This window comes from Rosa rugosa, chromosome 2, assembly GCF_958449725.1.
Source record: "Rosa rugosa chromosome 2, drRosRugo1.1, whole genome shotgun sequence".
Lineage (NCBI taxonomy): Eukaryota > Viridiplantae > Streptophyta > Magnoliopsida > Rosales > Rosaceae > Rosa > Rosa rugosa.
In genome coordinates, this window is record NC_084821.1 from 17608381 (window position 1) to 17631094 (window position 22714).

At 36.9% G+C, this 22714-nt stretch overlaps 1 long non-coding RNA gene across 1 annotated transcript; it reads left to right on the forward strand.

Moving 5' to 3' along the window:
• Positions 1–3493: 3493 nt before the first annotated feature.
• Positions 3494–7170, forward strand: LOC133732325 (uncharacterized). Its single transcript, XR_009857047.1, has 2 exons — positions 3494–5923; positions 6473–7170. It is a non-coding gene; the product is annotated as an uncharacterized LOC133732325 (long non-coding RNA).
• Positions 7171–22714: the final 15544 nt, after the last annotated feature.

Sequence of the window (22714 nt, forward strand, 5' to 3'; positions counted from 1 at the left end):
TTTTTCTAGTTGGGGTTCATACCACTATTTGATATGTTAATTTTTCACTAGTCTCCATTTAAGTTGCTTTTGTTTTTATAAAAGAAAATTAAGAACGTAATGACTTGACAAGTGATTAAGTTAATAGATTCTGACTCTAATTCTTTAATTCTTGGGATGACCCTTAACCGAACAAACTGATGTTATACAAATCAACCACTGAGATTGAATTCATTTTAATTGTTCCAGTGTTTAAGCTGTCACGCAATGCGGTTTATCTAGAAGTTTTGAGATAGTATAATTAATTTTGTGGAGTTCGAGTTGGTAAAGGAACATCCCCACTCTCTTTAATTAGTATAACACTAATCAATCAACTTTAATTAGCTGTGATTAATCCGGAAGCACATTTAGATTATCAGAAAATGAAATCTAACAAGGACTTTTGACTTTTGAGGCTTTTAGTACTTAAGAAAATCCAGTACCAAACTGAACACATATAATATATAGAAAGCAGATCGATGATGAAATGGTATTTCAAATCAATAATTAGAAGATACAAACGAATTCAGGGAACTAATTTTTGTTAATCAGTCAGACTACTCGGTATTTGTTATATCAATCCATATATCATATGAGTTAAAAAAAAATATTGAATCTAAGCAATATTACTTTGTTTGGTGCTTCTGAAAATGTAGTACATATGATTCTATAAATAATTATTTTATCGACATATCTTATTACTAAAGTTGTGTGATGATTGATGACTATTGCAAAGTGTAAACAACGTCACAAATAAAAGTTGTTTACGTTGTTGAGACAAGTTATGAAACTGTGATATTTATTATATACTGATTTTCCATTTATTTGAATAAAAATTACAATTTATATGAATCAAAATTACAAATTTACAACACTATCTATAGTGAATAACATGAACGGCTCCAATGCTAATGGTCGCATTGCTTCGAGGCTTAAGCAGAGCTTGTTATCAATCGTTCCTCCCTTGTTCCAATGCCAGTAAAGAACTTGTTATTGATTAGGGGTATAGCTCCGGTTCGTTTTGAGTGTGACTCATTGTTGCTGCAACTCCTTTGCTTCTTGTTACGTTTTTTTTTTTTTTTATTCGACTAGATCAAAGACTCAAAGTAGGAACAAATAAGATTCTATTATTACTCTTATACTGTTGCTGCTGCAAAATTATAGGGATCCGGCTTCTCTGCTATAAAAAGTATTGCTAGGATCTGCTTGGATAATTATGTGAGCGCGCCATGTCAGCCCAACTCAATCTAATAGCTATCAGACTGACAACAAATATGGATAAGAAAAGGGCCATCAAGCACACTAACGTCTACGTTAGCAAGTTCTGGTTCCAAAATTGCCGAACCCAGATGAAGGTATAGTCTCTACTCTATACTCCTTAATTTGGTTCTTTTACTTTTGGTACTTTCGGTTTGTTAATCAAGTTGTGTGCTGATGATGTTTTGGTCGTTTTGGGTGTTTCAGACTCGACTTGAATGGCATGAGAACTCTTTGCTGAGGCAAGAGAACGATAAGCTTCGAGCCGAAAACATGTCAATCAGGGATGCCGGCCATGAGAAACCCAGCTTGCACAAACTGCTCCGGGCTCACATAATAATCCAAGCAGATCCTAGCAATACTCTTTCCAGCAGAGAAGCCGAATCCAAATTATAGATACGTTTGTCTTTGTTCAAAATATAGATACTGTTGCTGCTGCAGCAAAATTATAGACGTCTTTGGTTGGGGGACCCAAAAAGGTGCTTTGAGGTTGGGATCTGGGGTGGCATCATGCAACCACTGGCACTGACTATTGCGGCGTTGCCAGTACAGCAACATGAATCCAAAGATGACCCACGCGGTCTGGGGGCTTGACCCTTTGCCTTCTTCATTAAGATATGGCTTAAAAAAAGGGATTTTGCGCGCACCAAATTCGGCAATCAAACGCCTTATATCTGAATGAGGCATATTAAATTGTTATAAATGGTACCAAAGTTCAGGCTCCTTGTTGGATTTGGGCAGTCTTGCATCATTGTATATGAGCCTAAAATAAATATTTTACCGGTTCATGACAGGAGCGCTATGATTTTGACACTAATTCGTTGCCACACCCCTCTGCTACAAATGGTTTAAGGTTTGTGGATTCATAGGCCCTAACTTTCTTTTTAACAAGGTGTCATTTTGGCCGTAGGTTGTCCTCATCAATTATTTCCCAGTAAATGTAACATATACCATCTTCAAGCATGATGCATTTCCATTATAGCCGCAACTCACGTTAAAACTTGCCTTGGTTCTAGTTTGTTTGAAAGAAGAAATGTCACCAAAATAAATATGATCGATAAAAAGGACAAAGAGACCCATCATTGTCATCTGATCCAATGGATGGCTGCATGTGTGACTTATAATAGTAGTTATAGGTGGCAACAAAGAGTAACCCATTCATTTTTTAAGTAATACTTTTCTCACGTACCATCATATATATCAAAGTGGGATACTGGAACTATATACTGGACGGCAAAGAAGGCAGCTACCCGGATATTACTACGTAATTTTCTGGAAGCTGAATACGCTTAGTTGTCAAAAAATGTGTATATACAGAGTTGTTTCCAGCTGTGGTGGCCATTGATGAACTATGGCTTCTAGACTTGGACATCATTCTCATAAACAAAACATGCATTAGTTTTAAGTATCAAAAACAGAGGATTATGTAGAGCAGAAGACCAGCAGAGACCATAAGAAGGATTAGGTCAGCAGTGAGGTATTGATATGAAAACGTCAAGCCCTAGTTAGCTGTTGGTACAAGCCAGTATTAGTTACACATGCATGTGTGGTATAAGCCTATTGGTTTGTGTTAGTTCCCCATCATGACTCAGCTATGATAGAATACTTGCCCATCAAGAAAAAGAAAATAATCTTATCCTCAAGCATCAAAAAGTACAAACAATGGTACACAATAATGCGAATATAGAACACAACAAAACGCTTGATTAAGGACCATTTTTCTCTATTTGAATAGAGATGCCCCAAATTTTATGGAAGCATTCAACATAAAAGTGGGTGAAAATAGGTAAAAATGTTTAGTATTTTTATAATTGTTTGTATACATCTTTCTCTCATAACATGTCTATGGTTTGTTTTTTTTATTTTTTATTTTTATTTCTTAGCCCATACCACCCTTATGGCCTTATATATGTTAGTGAGAATCAAATTCATAACCTTTATAAAAACTTACTAACAGGTCACAGCTCACTGACATATTTATCTATGTTATAATGCTCATTTCTAATAAGTGCGAGTTAAGTTCGAATATAGTACTATGGCTCCCCCACGAATCATTGTTATATTCATTGTTATGTGAGAGCGGGTGGGTATGTAATAACATTTTTGACATGTGTTTTTATCAATGAAATTATTATTAATTCAAAATATTCAAAAGCCAAAGCATTTTCTTCTTTTGGCGAAATCCAAACGGACGAATGACAGCAGATGAAAACGAGAATATTCTTGTTTGGGATCTCTATATAAAGCTCGCATCCCATGGCCATATCATCCACCTTCATTCCTCTTGCTTCTCTTTTGTGACCCAGGCTCTGTTGGAAAACAGAGACCCAGTCTCTGCTCTCTCTGTTTCTTCTTCACTCAGTTCTGAGTTCTCCTTAGCAAATCATTGTTCAGCAACTTCATTTAGATTTTCTCATACTTCTCTTTAAGATCTTCTTCTGCTTCTCTTACTAAATCCCTCTTCCTCTCCAGTCTTCACATCGTTTCCGTTCTAAAAATTCCAAAACCACTTCCTTACTCTATTCACTCTTTGTCTTCTTCTCACACCTACCATGGCAACCGCTCCTCTAACACCCCAAAAGAAGAAAACCACTGCCCTTTCACCAACAAAGAGGGGCAAAATCAAGGCTCGGATTCTCGGAAACTTGGTCAAAGCTGTGCTCTCCATGGTCAAACCCGGAGATCAGGGAAAAAAGATAGCCACTGAAGTTGGTGGAGGCTCTCCCTCTCCAACACCACCACTCAGTGGCTACAACTCCTATGGCAGCCCCAATGTTTGACAGACATGGCTCACCACCAACATGTCAAAACTCAACACTCTCATTGCAAGCCTGGTTCTCTGAATTGGGTTTTGCAGCATATCCTTGTTATCTATCGAAGCTGTTGAATTCTGCCATTTTGAGCCAGATCTTCAACTTCAGCTGTGTTTTTCAGTAGGTGTCTAGACTAGAGTGTGTGTTATTTGGTTTTTACATGTAGAAATCAGATGTGGGTTTTGATTATGTTTCTGCAAAACTCATTTTTGGGTCAGTCTTGCAGAACACAGTGGACCCACATAAGCTTATCTGATATGAAAATGTCTTTTAGGTATGTTTTTTCGATTACAGTCTTATAGGTATATTGGTCTTCCTATTATTGTCAGTTTTTGTTGGGACAAAAAGGAAAAAGAAAAAGGCTGCAGAAAAAAAAAAAATCCTCTTCCATGGTTGTTTCGGCGAGTTTTAGAGAGGAATTACATTTGGAAGAGGCAATTTGTGTGTTTTATGAGTTCTGGTTTGTATCGTTGGTTGGATATATAAATTTATGATTATGTTTTTTGGATTCATGCTATTTTCATTTATAGATGTTAAGATCTTAGAAGTATTGTGGTTGATAGAAATTTTGTCTTTTTATTATTAATTGTAGCCGCATCCATTCACACACTGCAAATAAATTTGTACTCTAAAATCACAAGACTTTAGGATCTCAAAAACAAAGAGTGTTTTATGGGCTCTCCTGTAGAAGAACACCAAGATGCATGTAAATGTTGTTGGCATTAGATATTCAATGTCATGTCATACACTTCAATATATTATCTAACAACTTCGTTATGGCATGAACAAATATATTTTGAACAAGAATGAAGAGCGAAATAATAAGGTGTGGTATAGAATTGCTTAAAATATTTAGTTTATTCTCATATCTCAACCGAAATTGTTTTATTTAATTTATTATGGATCTAAAGTTGTTCCCATCTAATGATAGAAATTATAGTTTTGTGGTTGGGGGTGGCAGTCAATGTCCAATCACGTACTATGAGATAAGAAGTTGTCACAAAGATGATGTGAAATTAGGACAAACATGCATACATATTCCTAATGGGGTAGTAAAAGTGATCCTGTAGAATCTTGTTTATCATTATTTGCTTTCAATTATCAGAAAAAAGATGGTGATGAATTTATTCCTGTGAGTCGGGTCAAGTCAATGCCCTAAACTTTATGAACAAATGGATAGATCGAGCACCGACTAACCCTATTGTATTATTTCTCAATAATGGCCGGCGGCCACAAAGTGAGAATTAGTTGATTATAAGTAGGGCTGGGATTTGGAACCGTAAAACCGAAGGAACCGCACCGAACCGCACCGAAAGTCTCGGTTCGGTTCGGTTCTACGACATATGTATACACATTTTTTTCGGTTCGGTTCCTAGAGACATATTCTCGGTTCGGTTCCGGTTCTTGTTTTTAAAACATCCTTGGAACCGAATTACATATGTCAGTGTATAAGTGGACATTAGTGGTGAGCTTATTTCTGTAAAATAGACCCTTTCTCATGTGATCGGGCCTTCCAAATGCAATCAGAGCCTTGCATCTCATCTCATAATATCCTAACCGTTCGATCAAAACCCTATCTGACTTATCTCTTCGACTCTTCCCGAGTTCCCTCAAACTCTCACTCTCTCAGTCTCTCGAAACACAAACGGCGGCACGGCGCTCCCTCGTCTCGTCTGTTGCTCGTCCAGTCGTCCGGTCCTCGTCGCTTCTGTTGCTCGTCCACTCGTCCTCGTCGCTCCTGTTGCTCGTCCAGTCGTCCTCGGCTCGATTGTAATAGAAGATCGAAACCCAGACGACCTCCCTCGAAACCCAGACGTCCTCCGGTCTCCGCCTAGGTATCTCACTATCTCTCTCTCCCTCTCCTAGCTCCGCTCCTCCTCTTCTTCTCTTCTGAGTTTCTGAATTTTAATACCAACTAATCTGTACAATTGGGTTCGATACTTGGATTTCCATTTAATCTTGTGGGAAATGGGTTCGATTTTGAATGGGTATAGTTGAAATGGGTTCGATTTGGGAAGATAGGTTGATTCGGCCGAGTTGGGAAGATAGTTGGGTTCTGTTAATTTTAAATGTTGTTGACTGATTGCAGGAGGGATTGCCATCATGTTGTGGTGTACAATCTAACCTTATTCCCAGTTCTCTAGCTTACTGGAGACTTTATATGTTTTCTTGCAAGATATACCTGTTTGGTTTTTTATTTTTTATTTTTTATTCAAACTGATATTATTGCTAAAAGTAAAACTAGAATATATGAAGAACAACTAACACGTTTTGACAAGAGTTTATAGGATGTTTTACGGTATACATATGTTGTTTCTGAATTCTAGTACCAACTAATCTGTACAATTGGGTTCTGTTAATTTTAAATGTTGTTGACTGGTCAGATTGCAGGAGGGACTGGTCAGATTGTCAGAGGAATCTTCATGTGTAGCAATGCATAATTGCATATACTAATTAGGTCTGTTTTAAACTTTTAATTTGGCCTTGCTTTTTAGTCAATTTGGTGTCCTGTGTTTACAATTTAGCTAATTTGGTCATGTTTATCCGGATTGGCAGGAAATTCTGAGGCGTCAGCTAATTCTGAGGCTTCAGCTTCAGCTTCAGCCCCTACAACCAAGAAGAAAAGGCAAAAAAAATGATGCAGCTGCAATTTAGTTTGCTGCAAATTGATTTATTTGCTGCAAATTGATTTAGTTGTCAGTATTTTAGTTTGCTGCAAATTGATGCAGCTGCATTGTTTAAATTGGACTAAGTTTTTATTGTTTATTTTTATTTGCTGCATGTGAGACTTTGAGTTTGCGGTTTATGCATGTGAAACTTTGAGTTTGTATTGCTGGAAATGTGTATTATTGCAGACTTTCAGTTTGTAGTTGTATTGCTAGAAAGTGCTTGAGTGTTTGTGTTTGATAGTTTGAGAGTTTTGAACTTTTGATTGTTTGATAGTTTAATGCTTTCATCACTTTCATGCTTTGACAGTTTGGGAGTTTGCAGGAAATTGTTAATTTGCTATGTTGATGTTGATTGTTGAATATGTATATTGTAGATACTGTTTTGAGTTTGAATGAGTGAATAAATTGTGATATATTGAATCATTTGAATGTATGTATGGAAATCAGGAAAAGTGAAAACTAGAAAGTAGAAACAGCTGAAAAGCAGTGTTTCTATATGGAAAAACCGAGGAACCGAACTTGGAACCGATCCGAGTTTGGAACCGAAAAACCGAGAATGGAACCGATCTGAAATGGAACCGAAAAACCGAGGAACCGACCCGAGCATGGTCGGTTCGGTTCTACATCGGTTCATGATACAAAAAACATCAAACCCGAACCGAAAATCAGTTATCGGTTTCGGTTCCGGGTTCAGTCCTTGACATTGCAAAACCGACCCGAGTCCAGCCCTAATTATAAGGCTTATTGTCCCAAATAGTCGGCTCTCAGCTCCATGCACTAATTCTACTTAGGATCTTGAAGCAGCCCCTCCAAAATGAATGAGTGTGTGTATATATACATATATTCATTAAACTAAGAGAAAAATTTACCATTAGTCCCTCAATTTTTGTGTTGAGGCCGATTTGATACCCACACTCACAACTTTGCCAATGTGATACCTGAAGTCATATTTTGATATCGATGATATGCCTCCATCCAATTTCCGTGACGGCTCCGTTATAAAGCTGAAGTGGCAAGCACGTGAAGACCAAAACAAGAGTAAGTGACCAATTTACCCTTTTCTTCTTCTTCTTGGGGTTTTGGGGGTTTGAATTAGAGATTCGCATGATCCAGATTCGTTCCTAACTCATTGATTGGTTTGTCTGCTAAATCAAGCCAAATAGAGTGCGTTTGTTTGCCCAGTTAAGCGGCTTGATAAGGATTAAAAAAATTTAGTCTAGTTGTTTCACCTGTGAAAGTACTAGGATGGATATTGGTTAAGCCTAGAGGGGGGGTTGTGAATAGGCTTCAAAGGAAAATACGCTCAAAAAACAGCAGTAAGGGGATTGCAGAAACCTATCAATCCTTGCGACCCAGATTTTGTGTTTTTCAAAATTAATCGTGAAGAGAGCAACACACAATCAAAAAACCACATCGGAAATAAAGAACTCAGACACAAGAGGTTTGCTAACGCAGTAACTCGAATCGAGGTAAACAACTGTGGACCTTAACTTCTGAAGGCCAAATGAAAAGCAATACACTAAGTGAATATGAAACACCACATACAGACTTACAACCAACACGAATAGCTCTAACCTCGGCTATTTCTGACTAGACTCTTCTAGACTGTTGCACAATTAATCACCACCTTGTTGTTCTTCACCTTTTTGAACTGCCTCCTTTCGTCTCCTTGAATGAATAACACTGACTCGACTATTACATGTGCTTTGTATGCCGCTAACACCCAACTGACCTCATGGATACTTGGACATGCACTATGGTATGAACGAGATGCAAGTGTATATCTAACTTGCTAATTTACTTCAACATGGAACAAGTAAATTAGCAATTCTCAGTTTAAGCTCTCGGTTTTCTATGCAATAGAAAACTCTCTCAATGAAAACGATGCGCTCAAATATTCTATGGAGGCACACACATGAAAACATTATTTTTTCCTTCTATATGTATGCGCACTATTGACTTAAAAAATCTAGGATGATTAAAGTTCTAAACCTAATTGAATTCTATTAGGAAAGTATTTTCCCTAAAAGATATTATGCAATAGAAACTGATTTTATCCTAATAAAAAGAATATGCATAATTATTCAATTAAAACAGTTAAGACGCAGCCCAAAATATCAGTAAGCGGTAGTCTTGATCACCAATACGTCTCCTTTGAAAATTGACGATAAAAATGCATTGACACTACTCAGACATGTTCGGGATTGAAATAAGGCCATCAATCCCGACGACACATAATCAAGAAATAAGGATGCCATGATATGCAATATCATGCCCAGTTATCAAAGCTTTCTATCAAGAGTATATCCAAGGCCCCATGAGGCATGAGTGATGTAGGAAATTTTTTTTTTGTTAATGAGTTCTTTCATTTATGACTCTTAGGATAATGATCTATGATTTAGGAGTTGGAAATTCAGTGGGTATATATGCGTTTGTAGTATTGTGAAGGTTTTTGATCTTGAAGAAGACCTTGATGGGGAGTATATGATTGTGCCTGAGCTTAATCAGAATGATACTGAAAACTCTGATCGTGGTGTCTAGCACTAGATATGCCGCCATTGTTGGACCTCAGAGAATTTCTTTAATAGCTAAACGTTTTATGTTTAATTTCTTTGTTATTCTTATTTTTGATCATGAGTAACCAAACCTTTAGTAGTTATGGGGATGCTTGAAGCCCCTAGACATGATCAACATCAATTTGACATTTAACTTAGTTTCTTTTTAATCAATGATGAGAACTTATTTACTATTTTATCACCGATGAATGTCTTGGATGTCTACTTTGAGTGCACACTTAGTATGCATGTTAGGGTTCTATTTGTTGTTGTTGGGTATGTTCAAGTTTTGTGGAAAGAGATGAACCTAAAGTTAATTATATATCCTTGGATTTGATATGGTGGATAGCGATGGCTTCTAGATGAAAGGAACTAATATATTGTTGACAACTTGATATAGAGAAAGAGTAAAGTTACTAGTGAATGATCCTAGAATTTCTTCAGCTATGCAAAACTGGTGTTTGACTGTTGGAGAAGATAAAGACAAAGACATTTCTGACATTTTCACACTTAAAAGTAAGAGAGGACTGTTGGAGAAGATAAAGACAAGGACATTTCTGACATTTTCACACTTAAAAGTAAGAGAGGGAGTGTGGAATGTAATTGGGGGAGTGCAAATTCCCCTTTATTAATTGATGACTAAGTTAGATAAAATTTAGAACTCGGAAATGGGGACAGAGAATAAAATAAGAGGATGGGAGAAGATTTTTGACTTTATAGAGGCTACACCCGATACAAAACATGTACTTAAAAAATACTTTTTCTACAAAAATGGGCTACAGCTCAATCTAGCCCCCTTCTAGTTTTGTGCCTGTCTATACAAATGAGAGGATAGCTAGAGTCATATATAGATACAAGGGTGACATCAATTGGACGTACAATATTATAAATATTATTGCCATCCATGTATGATATATGACTGCAGTCATCTGCAATTAAATCTGGTTTTGAAAACTTTGGCAGCAAATACAAAAGTGTCAATTTGAAGAGGAATAAAATGAGCAAGCTAATAGGTAAACAAAACGCATTCTTTAAAATAAATATATCAGATCAAAATCACGTTCTTTTGGTCAATTTATGGAAGAAAAAAAGAAATCCTTCAAGCTAGTTCGAAGAACCATTTGAAAGAGTCATCACTCAGAGTACAACACAAAAGCGCACAGCATAATACACCCATCTTTTTGGAATAAGTTCAAAAAAAAAAAAAAAAAAAAGGAGACAAAATGACAAAACAAAGCTCCTATTTTCTCAAGTGACTTCCTCACTGTGATAAAAAAAAAAAAAAATAATAATAATAATAAAATTAGCAGCCCTTTCACCATCTGCAAAGATACTAAAGGCCCAAAGCTAAATCCAAACTTTTATTACCATGTGGACCAAAGCAACCAACCCCAAATTCCAAGTTCGAAACACTCGTCCCAACACCCAAGTAGAGGAGTAAGAGGACCCTGTAGGCCCAATTTGGCAAAACCAACAACCATTTCTGGCTCAACGATAAATTGTTGTACGTCAAGGGACCCAAACACAGTCACACTGCACTATCCAGCTATATGTAACTTGCAGATCAAATAGACCACCGACTATTTATAGATGCCTTCATTGTCAATCTCTATGTATTTATTGAAGAAATTAGATGAACCTACTTAATTGACAGCGCCAGCATGTAGAATGCTTGCAAGTATCTTAAAGACTAGAATCTTTTGGGGTCTTTAAGTCATGAGGGCCTCGCTATGGCTAAGTTGAGAGCGAAGGTTGCAGAGGTAAAAGATGAAGATGACGAGTCCATGGCTCTTTTTTTTTTTTTCTTTTTTTTTTTAATCTTTTAGTTATCCAGTTCCCAATCCTATTACACAAACACAAGATTGGTTTGGAGTTGGCATCTCCTATCGAATCTAATCTAGTCTAATCCATTTTGAAATCCTAATCCAATCTTATCCACTCTACCAAACGTGGCCAAAGGGTGAAGATGTAGTTGGATTAGACAGAGGAGAAAGAAATTTCGTACACTTGAAAATTCTAGGTCAATTCAAACTAAATTCCAATTATGTTCAGAAACTTTGAAAGACACTTATGTCTGATCTATGTCTGACTTTCGATCTGCAATTGGTATTTGGTTCTTATTTAGTGGAATATATAGTACATGATATAAATGTACCAATGACTTAATGTACGTTGTTGAGTATACACAACTTTTTACTGGTGGCATTCATCATATTGTAGAGAGGGATACCAACCAAGTGGACGAGTAGATGCTAGAAAACTACACGGAGTAGTAATTCTAGTTATTTTTGGAGTCGGAATGACGGAATCATTCTGGGACGTGAACAGAAAAGTCATATGAGCTTTATATATACTTTTGAAAAGTTAAAGGAGCTAGAGAGCCTTTGATTTTGATTTCTAGTCGCACCACATGTTGTTAGCTATGCTTTCAGTTGTAATTGTAACTGTTTATGCTTGTATACTTTTCTTTACTAAGAAGAAACCAGATCAAAGTATGATCGATTACAGAAGTTTATATTATATATAACGTTCCTATTGGCGGCGGCTGCTGCTGCTGCTGCTGCTGATGATGATGATGATGATATACAAAGATGCCTTTGCCTTTGCCTTTACCCAAATTAGGTGATGATTTGCATTACTGTAAGGTTAGGATATTGGGGAACATCTGTCACCGACCATATAAACTGCTATAGAAACTGCTTGACTATATATAGCGGTATTCCCAGTCAAGCAAATAAATCCAACGACCTGATCTGCTGGCGGGTGCTCGACCCTCCACGAATGAAAGCAGATCGATGATGGAATGGTATTTCAAATCAATAATTAGACGATACAAAAAAAAAATTAATAATTAGATGATAAAATGAATTAAGGGTACTAATTATTGTTAACCAGTCAGACTACTCGGTATTTGTTATTTCAATCTGTTATATGAGTAAAAAGGAAAAAGAAAAAGAAAAAAAAATTAATAATTAGATGATATAAATGAATTAAGGGTACTATTTATAATTCATTATTAGTTTGGAGAAGGTTGTTTTGTTTTGTTATGCATACCAAGCCCACAAATCTGAAGTGCTTGCCGACCATCCAAAATGATTGCTTGAAGCGATTGCTTTATAATCACTGTTTCTGATAGCTATTAACAGCGCGTTGTTATTAAAAAAATACAAGAAATGGGCCTCTGCTGGCGACTTCTTGTGTCAGTATTTCTTTGATTTCTTCTGAAAAACACATTCACTTTGGTAAATAAAAAGAACAAAAAACTATATGTGCTTTTTGAATGGTCAAATTAAATTAAAATTCTTTGGTTGGGGCGCAATGATCATAAAAAGAACAAAAAACTATATGTGCTTTTTGAATGGTCAAATTAAATTATAATTCTTTGGTTGGGGCGCAATGCCAATGATCATAAAAGTCTCAATACAAAGTAATTAAACCAGGTAAGTTAAAGGACCATTAATTGCTCGATCAATTGCTGTCGAGGGACCCAAGCACAGTCACACAGTTCACACTATATCTTCTGCATGTACGTAACTGTCTGCGAGTGTCAACCCCCAATTTTATTATTTATCGCGAAGAAATGAGAGTCAGGTCAGAATTTATTGTTGAATATACGTGTGGGAAACTCTAGCCACGTACGTACTTAATTCGTCCTCCATCTCTTATATAGAAAATTATTCAATGCATCGTTGGTGGAAGTGAAGTAGTGAACCAACAAATTCAGCAGATTTCAGTAATTAATATTTATAGGTAATTTTTAAATAATAAGAAAATGCACTCAATTTTATTTAACCATCTATTTTTATTGGTACAGATGCATGTCGGTGCACTTAATATTTTCTTCTATTTTGTGCATGCATGTACCTTTAAAACTAAAATCTTCAAGTCAAGCCAAGAAAAAGGTTTGTTACATTAACAAGCCGACTGAAAAAATGTGTGGATGCTAAGTACTAAGCATCTATACTATTAGAGTCGCTTTCCTAGTTTTTCTTAATTAGTGGGAGAAGAGGTAAAATGGGATCAGCTACCTAGAGAGGAGATCTATTTCTATTTCACACACTCCAGAAGTTTATGTCAACTCAATGCAAATTGCGGACTTTGGAAAACTCTAATGCTTGACTTTTAAATTTGTTGCTCAGCTTGGGTAAAAAGTCTTGGTGCACCAATCATTAAGAATAGAGAACTTTGATTTCTTATGTTGAGGATATATCAAATACAATTCTCGAGGAAGAGATCAATTATAACAACAGGGAATACATTGAACGCATAAAGGACAGATGGATCATACAGACCCTACCGTAACAAATAATGAGACACCATGTCATAAAAAAAAAAAATAGTGAGACACTATCTTATGTTAATGACAAATGTGCCGAATAAAATACCTCAAAAAAAAAAAATGATATGACAAATATTTTCATATACGGGACCCAAGCAATTAAGACAAGATTGCGAGCTTTTAACCACTATGAGTCACACTCAAAATGAACCGGAGCTAAACCCCTAATCAATAACAAGCTCAATTTACTAGCATTAGAACAAGTAAGGAACGAGTGATCGCAAACTCTGCTTAAGCCTTGAAGCAATGCGACCACCAAGGTTCTCCCCTTGTCTAAGATTCGAGACATGTTCAACTTTAGAGAACACAATCCCTTAAAACTGAACCCACGTGATCTCGAGCGACTACACCATCATCCCTCCCACTCATAGTTAGGCTTCAGTTGCTGCAACTCCTTTGCTTCTTGTTGCGTTTTTTTTTTTTTAATTCGACTAGATCAAAGAAGATTCTATTATTACTCTTATACTGTTGCTGCCGGAAAATTATAGGTACGTACGTTTGTCTTTGTTTAAACTATAGATACTGCAGCAGCGGCAGCAAAATTATAGAGCGTTTGTTTATGGTTGGGGCCTTGGGGGACCCAAAAAGGTGCATTGAGGGTTGGGATCTGGGGGAGCATCATGCGACCGACCATAGGAAAGGGATTGTGCACGACCATAGGCGGCTTGACTCTTTGCCGCCTTCATGAAGATATGGCTTAAAGAAAGGGATTGTGCACGCACCAAATTCGGCAATAAATGCCATATATACATCTAGATGATGCATATTAAATTTCGGCCGTATGTTGTCGATCCTCGTTAAAATATATACCATCTTCAATATAACAATATAACAATATATACCATCTTCAAAATTATTTCAGAGTAAATGTAACAATATATACCATCTTCAAGCATGATGCGTTTTTCGTATCCCATTCTAGCCGCAACTCATATATGTTAAAACTTGCCCTAATTCTAGTTTGTTTGAAAGAAGAAATGTCACCAGAATAAATAGGATCGATAAAAAGGACAAAGAGACCCATCATTGTCATCTGATCCAATAGATGGCTGCATAGTGTTGACTTAAATAATGGTAGTTATAGGTGGCAACAAAGAGTAACCCATCCATTTTTTAAGTAATACTTTTCTCACTTACTATCATACGAATCAAAGTGGGATACTGGAATTAAATATCGCACGGCAAAGAAGGCAGCTACCCTGATATTACTACGTAATTTCCTGGAAGCTGAATATGCTTAGTTGTCAAAAAAATGTGTTATATACAGAGCTGTTTCCAGCTGGTGGTGACGATTGATAAACTATGGCTTCTAGACTTGGACATCATTCCCATAAAACATGCATTAGTTCCAAGTTTCAAAAGAACAGAGGATTAAGTAGAGCAGAAGACCAGCAGAGACCTTAATTAAGAAGGATTAATTAGGTCAGCAGTGAGGTATTGGTATGATGGAAGAGTCAAGCCCTAGTTACTCGTTGGTGCAAGCATTTATTACAGGTGTATGTGTGCTATAAACCTATTGGTTTGTGTTATCCACATCAAGAATTTAAAAGAGTGAACTTGTGAGAATGCTAGCTGGAAACTGGAAAGGACAATCTGAAAAAAAAAAAAAAAAAAAAAAAAGAGTGACTCGGCTACGATAGAAACCTTGCAGTCTTGCACAACAAGAAAAAGATTTTTTTTTTTTTTTTAGGAGAAAAGAAAATATTCTTGTCCTCCAGCATCAAAAAGTACAACCAACTGTACACAGTAATGCCATATAGAACACAACAAAACGTTGAATAAGGTCCATTTTTCTGGATTTGAATAGAGATACCCCAAATTTTATGGTAGCAGCATTCAACTTAAAAGTAGGTGAAAATAGATAAAAATGTTTAGTGTTAAGGGATCATCGGGAGCAAACTACACCACGCCCATATTGGATTGAAGGATATGATACCAAATGTTGGGATTAAAATCCATTAAAGGAAATAGAACAATTATTAAAATGAAATAAGTTAAACAACATCCATATTCATCGATGAATCTTACAAATTTACAATGAAGATAAATTTCTTTTTCATAACTTTTGTTTTTATAATTTCGTTCCTATTCATCTTTTTCTCATAACATGTATGCGGTAAGATTTTGAATTACCTATTACACAAATAAGTGAAATAACATACTCCGGTATCATATGATTTGAGCATTCAAGACTTGGTAAAATGTATGGTTTGCATTTTTGATGTGTCATATCACTCTCTATATCCATATCCGGATGTTTCTTTGCGCAAATATTCAAAAGCCAAAGCATTTTCTTCTTTGGGCGAAATCCAAACCGATGAATGAAAGCAAATGAGAAGAGAATATTCTTGTTTGGGATCTCTATAAATATAAAGCTCACAGCCCATGGCCATATCATCCACCTTCATTCCTTTTGCTTCTCTTTTGTGACCACTGTCTCTGCTGGAAACAGAGACCGAGTCCCTGCTCTCTCTGTTTCTTCTTCACACAGTTCTGAGTTCTCCTTAGCAAATCATTGCTCAGCAACTTCATTTAGATTTTCTCATACTTCTCTTTAAAATCCTCTTCTGCTTCTCTTACTAACTCCATCTTCTTCTCTCCAGTCTCCACATCGTTTCCGTTCTAAAAATTCCAAAACCACTTCCTTGCTCTGTTCACTCTGTCTTCTTCTCACACCTACCATGGCAACCGCTTCTCTAAAACCTCAAAAGAAGAAAACCACTGGCCTTCCACCAACAAAGAGGGGCAAAATCAAGGCTCGGATTCTCGGAAACATGTTCAAAGCTGTGGTCTCCATGTTCAAGCTCAAAAAGATAGCCGCTGAAGGTGGTGGAGGCTCTGCCTCTCCAACACCACCACTCAGTGGCTACAACTCCTATGGCAGCCCCAATGTTTGACAGACATGGCTCACCACCAACATGTCAGAACGCAACACTCTCATTGCAAGCCCGGTTCTCTGAATTGGGTTTTGCAGCATATCCTTGTTATCTATTGAAGCTCTTGATTTCTGCCATTTTGAGCCAGATCTTCAACTTCAGCTGTGTTTTTCAGTAGGTGTCTAGACTAAAAGTGTGTTATTTGGTTTTTAGATGTAGAAATCAAATATGGGTCATGGGTGTTGATTAGGTTCCTGCAAAACTCATTTTTTGGGTCAGTTTTGCAGAACACAGTGGCCCCATATAAGCTCATCTGATATGAAAATGTCTTATAGATATGTTTTTTCGATTACAGTCTTATAGGTATATTGGTCTTCCTATTATTGTCAGTTTTTGTTGGGACAAAAAGGAAAAAGAAAGAGTCTGCAGAAAAAAAAATAAAAAACCCCCTTCCATCGTTGTTTCGGCGAGTTTTAGAGAGGAATCACATTTGGAAGAGGCAATTTGTGTGTTTTATGAGTTTTGGGTTTGTATCTTTGGTTCTTCAGGTGTAATATATATAAATTTGTAATTATGTTTTTTTTTAATATTTATGCTATTTTCATTTATAGTTGTTACGATTTAAGAAGTATTGTGATTACTTGAAATTTTATCATTTTTTTTTTTTATTAATTGTAGCCGCATCCATTCCCACACTACAAATAAATTTGTACTCTAAAATCAGACTTTAGGATTGAAGCATAACTGAAGTATATTTTGAACAAGAATTGAAAGAGCGAAATAATAAGGTGTGGTGTAGAATTGCTTAAAATATTTAGTTTATTCTCATATCTCAACTGAAATTTTTTTATTTAATTTTTTTTTTTGAAAGGTTATTTAATTTATTATGGATCTAAAGTTGTTCCCATCTAATGATAGAAATTATAGTTTTGTTGTTGGGGGTGATGGTCAATGTCCAATCACGTACTATGAGATGAGAAGTTGTCACAAAGATGGTGTGAAATTAGGACAAACATGCATACATATTCCTAATGGGGTAATAAAAGTGATCCTGTAGAATCTTGTTTATTATTTGCTTTCAATTATCAGGAAATAGATGGTGATGAATTTAATCTTGTGAGTCAAGTCAAGTCAATGCCCTAAACTTTATGAACAAATGGATAGATAGAGCACCGACTAACGCTATTGTATTATTGACAAATAGAGGCCAGCAGCCACAAAGTGAGAAACTAGTTGATTATAAGGCTTATTGTCCCAAATAGTCAGCTGTCAGCTCCGTGCACTAATTCTGCTTTAGGATCTGGAAGCAGCCCCTCAAAATGAACATATACCCAACCAAATAAAAAATTAAAAAAATATATATTCATTTAATTAGAAAAATTCTATAGTACATTAATATATTAATACATCAAGTAGACTAGATTTAATATATAGGTAGATTGACTTCATGAATAAGTAGACTAGCTTGAATTAGTCTATCTCTAAATCGAGGTAGTCTCATTAATGTACCATTTAATTCAGAGAAAAATTCACCATCAGTCTCTTAATTTTGGTGCGAAGGTCGATTTGATACTCACACTCACAACTCTGCCAATGTAATACCTGAAGTCATATTTTGATATCGACGATATGCCTCCATCCAATTTCCGTGACGGCTCCGTGACAAGCACGTGGAGACCAAAAAAGGGTAAGGGTAACTGACCAATTTACCCTCTTCTTCTTCTTCTTCTTCTTCTTCTTGGGGTTTTGGGGGTTTGAATCAGAAATTCGCATGATCCAGATTCGTTCCCAACTCATTGATTGGTATGTCTGCTAAATCAAGCCAGATAGAGTGAGTTTGTTTGCCAGGTTAAGCGGTCTTCTTCTTCTTCTTCTTCTTCTTTCTTCTTCTTCTTGGGGTTTTGAATCAGAGAATCGCATGATCCAGATTCGTTCCCAACTCATTGATTGGTATGTCTGCTAAATCAAGCCAGATAGAGTGCGTTTGTTTGCCCGGTTAAGCGGCCTGATAAAGATTAAAAATTTCATGTCTAGTTGTTTCACATGTTTGGCAATCTAGATTTCTATGGATTGGAAATTTCAATTCCCATCAGAGTAGGATATCTAACCTCGTTGAATAGGTGAGATAAGAAGTGGATATTGTCACGCCCTGATTTTCAATCACAAATAATAATACGATTAAATCAAACACAAGTGCTCCGGACGTGATGGTTCGAACATTAACACTAAATACCTGTGAAAATTTTCCTTTAAACAAAGGCAACCAACACTATTCCACAATGTGAATATAGACTCATTTTTTAGAGTCACATATTACATTACACAAAGTTTATAAATTCAACTGAAATATCAAATCAATAAGTAAACGCCCACACTACACTCATTACACAGTGGAAAACTAACAAGTGCAGTTAGGTTATTAAACCTACTATAGCAATATGGTTGGAATCAGCAAGAAGAGAGTGTCAAAACGTGGATAATTTCGAGCCCTATCGTTGTGGGAATTGGCAGACCGCCGTCGCCCACTGTCGGGCTTCGATCTACCATGCTCAGTGGTTTCCCGGGGCAATTGGTTGGTGGAAATTGACGGCGAGGTGGTGGCGATCAATTCTAGGTTGGTCCTGCTGCCGGAAGTCACAGGAATCAAAAGATACCACCGAGTCGGATCAGTCGGATACGAGCCAGTTCACCAGGTTTTCTGGGGAGAATTAGGGTTTCGGCCGAGAGAGAAAAGGAAGGGAGAAGTTTCCCAATTTGAAAATTTTAGAAATTATAAAAAATTTCTGGAAAAACTCTATTTATAGGAAAATTTATGAAAATAGAAATAACTTCCGCTGACCATAACTTTCTCATCATACAATCTCCGATTTAAGCGTATCATACGATCTCCGATTTACGCATATTACAAGTCCACAAACTCGTACCGACATGCTCTACGAATTTCGTGACGGAAGTTTTCGGAGAAACTCAACAAATAAAAAGTCAACCTTTGAGCTCCTGAAAACGACGCATTCTGAGTAATTATTCGTTCGAAAATAATTCTACTCTCCCTCAAACCATGTAATCGTCATGGCCACCAACTTAATAATTTTTGAAAAATCATCAGAAATTAATAACGACTTTCTGGGGTATCACAGATGTAGAATTTGACAGACAGTAACCTTATCGCAAAACATATACGCGCCAACAACAACAACCAGCCTTCATCTTCATCCCATCTTCGGCGGCAAATTCCAGTTAATTCCAACCATAGTCAGCAAAACTCAGACATCTCCAACCAAGTCTGACGACATTGTCCTCCTCTTGCATCTTAATTATTGGTTCCCAAAACATCATTACGTCCTCATAGGGAGGAACCTCAAAATGATTGGTCGTTGTGAATTTGATCTCTACAATTTTTGTTTCCTTAAGAACTCTTCGGCTAAATTTTGCAATCTCCGAGCAATTTTCGGCCTTCTCCGACCTCTATTATAGCTATGTTTTTATTCTCCGGTCATCTCCGATTGCCGATGCAAAACTTAAGCTCATGCTCCATTCATGAGTAGATGCAATCTCCTTTCCTGCAATTTGTATTACGTCATCAATGGAATATTTATCTCAAAATGAAATGAAATTCTCTCTCCCTCTCGTCTGAGACTTTGAGCTTCAATGTTTCTTTATAAATATTTTGTTTTCAGTTTTGTTTTTGTTCTTCTGAAATGGATAGAGTTTCAGTTCCAATCCAATTCAAAATCTAGTGTAACGAACAAAGTATAAGGTTTAAGATTTCTTCTCCAATCCAACTTATTCCAATCTAATCCAATTATTTATCCTAATCAATTCCTATCTTGGTCGCCAAACGTGGTCATAAGGCTACCAAATTTCTGGATTTATTGTTTGGTTGTTGTTCATCGATGGGGTTCAGTTGCAGCAATCTTCCATGTTCCCAGAATCTCAATTGACTAGGAAATAGACTAGGTGTATAGCATTTCCTACCTAGCGTACACTGTAAAAAAGGGTAATACATTGTGTTCAAGTGTATCGAGCCAACCTGAGCATCTTCATCTAGATTAAAAAGAATAGGGTTAAACAAAATATCATATGTTGATTGTCAGGGGTGGATTTCCTAACTAGCTATATATATCATATTGATTACAAAAGGGGGGGGGGGTGAAATTTGCACACCCCATATTACAATCTGCACTCCCTTTGTATTTGTTTAATATTTTTTGCTTGCATTTCCACCTTTTTATTATACTATCCCACATTTGCCCTTATTCTCAGCTTTCAAGACACACACACACACACACTGGTCTTTTCACCTACCGGATCATCACTCTCCAAAATTAAACTGCCCATATTCAGATTGATCCCCCAATGAACACAATGAAAGTAGGATTGATACCCAATTTTAAAACACAAATCTTCTAAATTGATACCAAAATTCTACACCAAATCTTTCAAAATTTTCCATTATCCAAACCACCATTCACAAAGGAACCATTACTTCTCGATCAACTTCCTTTCAGTGGTTTTATTGAGCTTCTTTTTACTCTTGAAGGCAGAAGAGAAACCCCTGCAAATATATCATCTTCCCACATACCATGACTTGATCAACTCCGACGTCTAACACGAGAGAGAGAGAGAGAGAGAGAGAGAGAGAGAGAGAGAGAGAGAGAGAGAGAGAGAGAGAGAGAGAGAGAGAGAGAGCTCCCCTGTAGTAGATAGAGAGAGAGAGAGAGAGGAAGCTCCCCTGTAGTAGATAGAGAGAGAAAGAGAGAGTCTTTGGTGTGCGTTCGATGCTCAAATATTGTTGAATTGGAAAATCAGCAGACACCATTGCAATTGTGATTCTCAGTTTTGGAGATGGGTTTTTGAGAACTCTCGGTGATCTTGTAAACCCAGAAAGCGATCTTCGATGCGATGATTGGATTCGTCAGATTTTGGGTTTTGCTTCAATCTAGGTTCTTTTGATTTCCCCCTTTTTTTGGTCTGTGAACGAATTAGTGAGAGGAAGAAATGAACGGTGCTGATGAGATCGTCGCAGCAACTCTGGGGGGCCCTCCACTGGCACCTCTCTATTGAAAATTCTCTCAGGTCTTCGGCGAGGGTACGAAGTTCCTCCGACGTCACTCCGACGTCTAACACGAGTTCCTCTTCTTCCACATCAACAAGGACAACACCATCCACCGAACCCATCCCCCATTGACAAAATCCCACCGGGGCGATCCAAAGACGTCACCATCTCAACAGACCCACCCATCTCGGCCGGCATATTCCTACCCAAATCCACCGACCCGACCCGGAAGCTCCCCCTCCTCCTCTACCTCCACGGCGGCGGCTTCTGCTTCAAGTCACCCTACTCCTCCAGTCCTCCACCGACCACAATTACGTTTCCATCGTTGCCGCTTCCGCCAAACGTTTGGCAAGTTGTATAAATTCATATCTCTAGCTTCACTACGATTCTTTCCTCTGAAAGTAAGAGTATACGAGAGAGAGAGAGAGAGAGAGAGACTGAAGAAAAATGTTGTAATATGTAAGGGTAATATCGGAAAGACATATGTAGAGAACATATAAAAATATTAAAATTAATAGTGGGAGTGCAGATTGTAATATGGGGTGTGCAAATTTCACCCCTTTTACAAAATTACAACTCTCAAGATCTGATTTTCTCTTTTTTTGTCTTCTCGTATTTTATTAAAATAGAAAATCAACTCCAAAAATTCTAAAAATTGTGTGCTAGTTTCCTTCTGTTTCTAGTATACACCTGTAAAATTTCGTAGCTTTCTGAGTAGTATAGCTTAGGTAACTAATTAGATATTAACCGCTGTTCAGTAGAAACGGTAGTCATCTTTGTGACTCGTGTTAAGCAATTTAGAGTAACTTAATCTTCAGTGGGAGATTCTTGCTACAATAAAAAAAACTTAAGAGTGAATAAGAAAAATTTACTCAGCTTTAATTTTTTAGCTATCAGGTAGAGACTTTCGGCACCAAAGTACAGTAAGTACTCGATACCGCACCGGTATCATTGGTGAGAGCATGGTTTGATCATCAGTTGTGCTAGCCAAAATCAACAATGTATTTGGTGCAAATGTGGTGATGAAACTAGACAAGTTCAAATTCTTAGTTTTGTAGGGCTAAATCTATGTGAAAGAGGGTGGGCTAATTGTTGATATGAGTAAAATTATGCACTGAATTTTTCATTTCC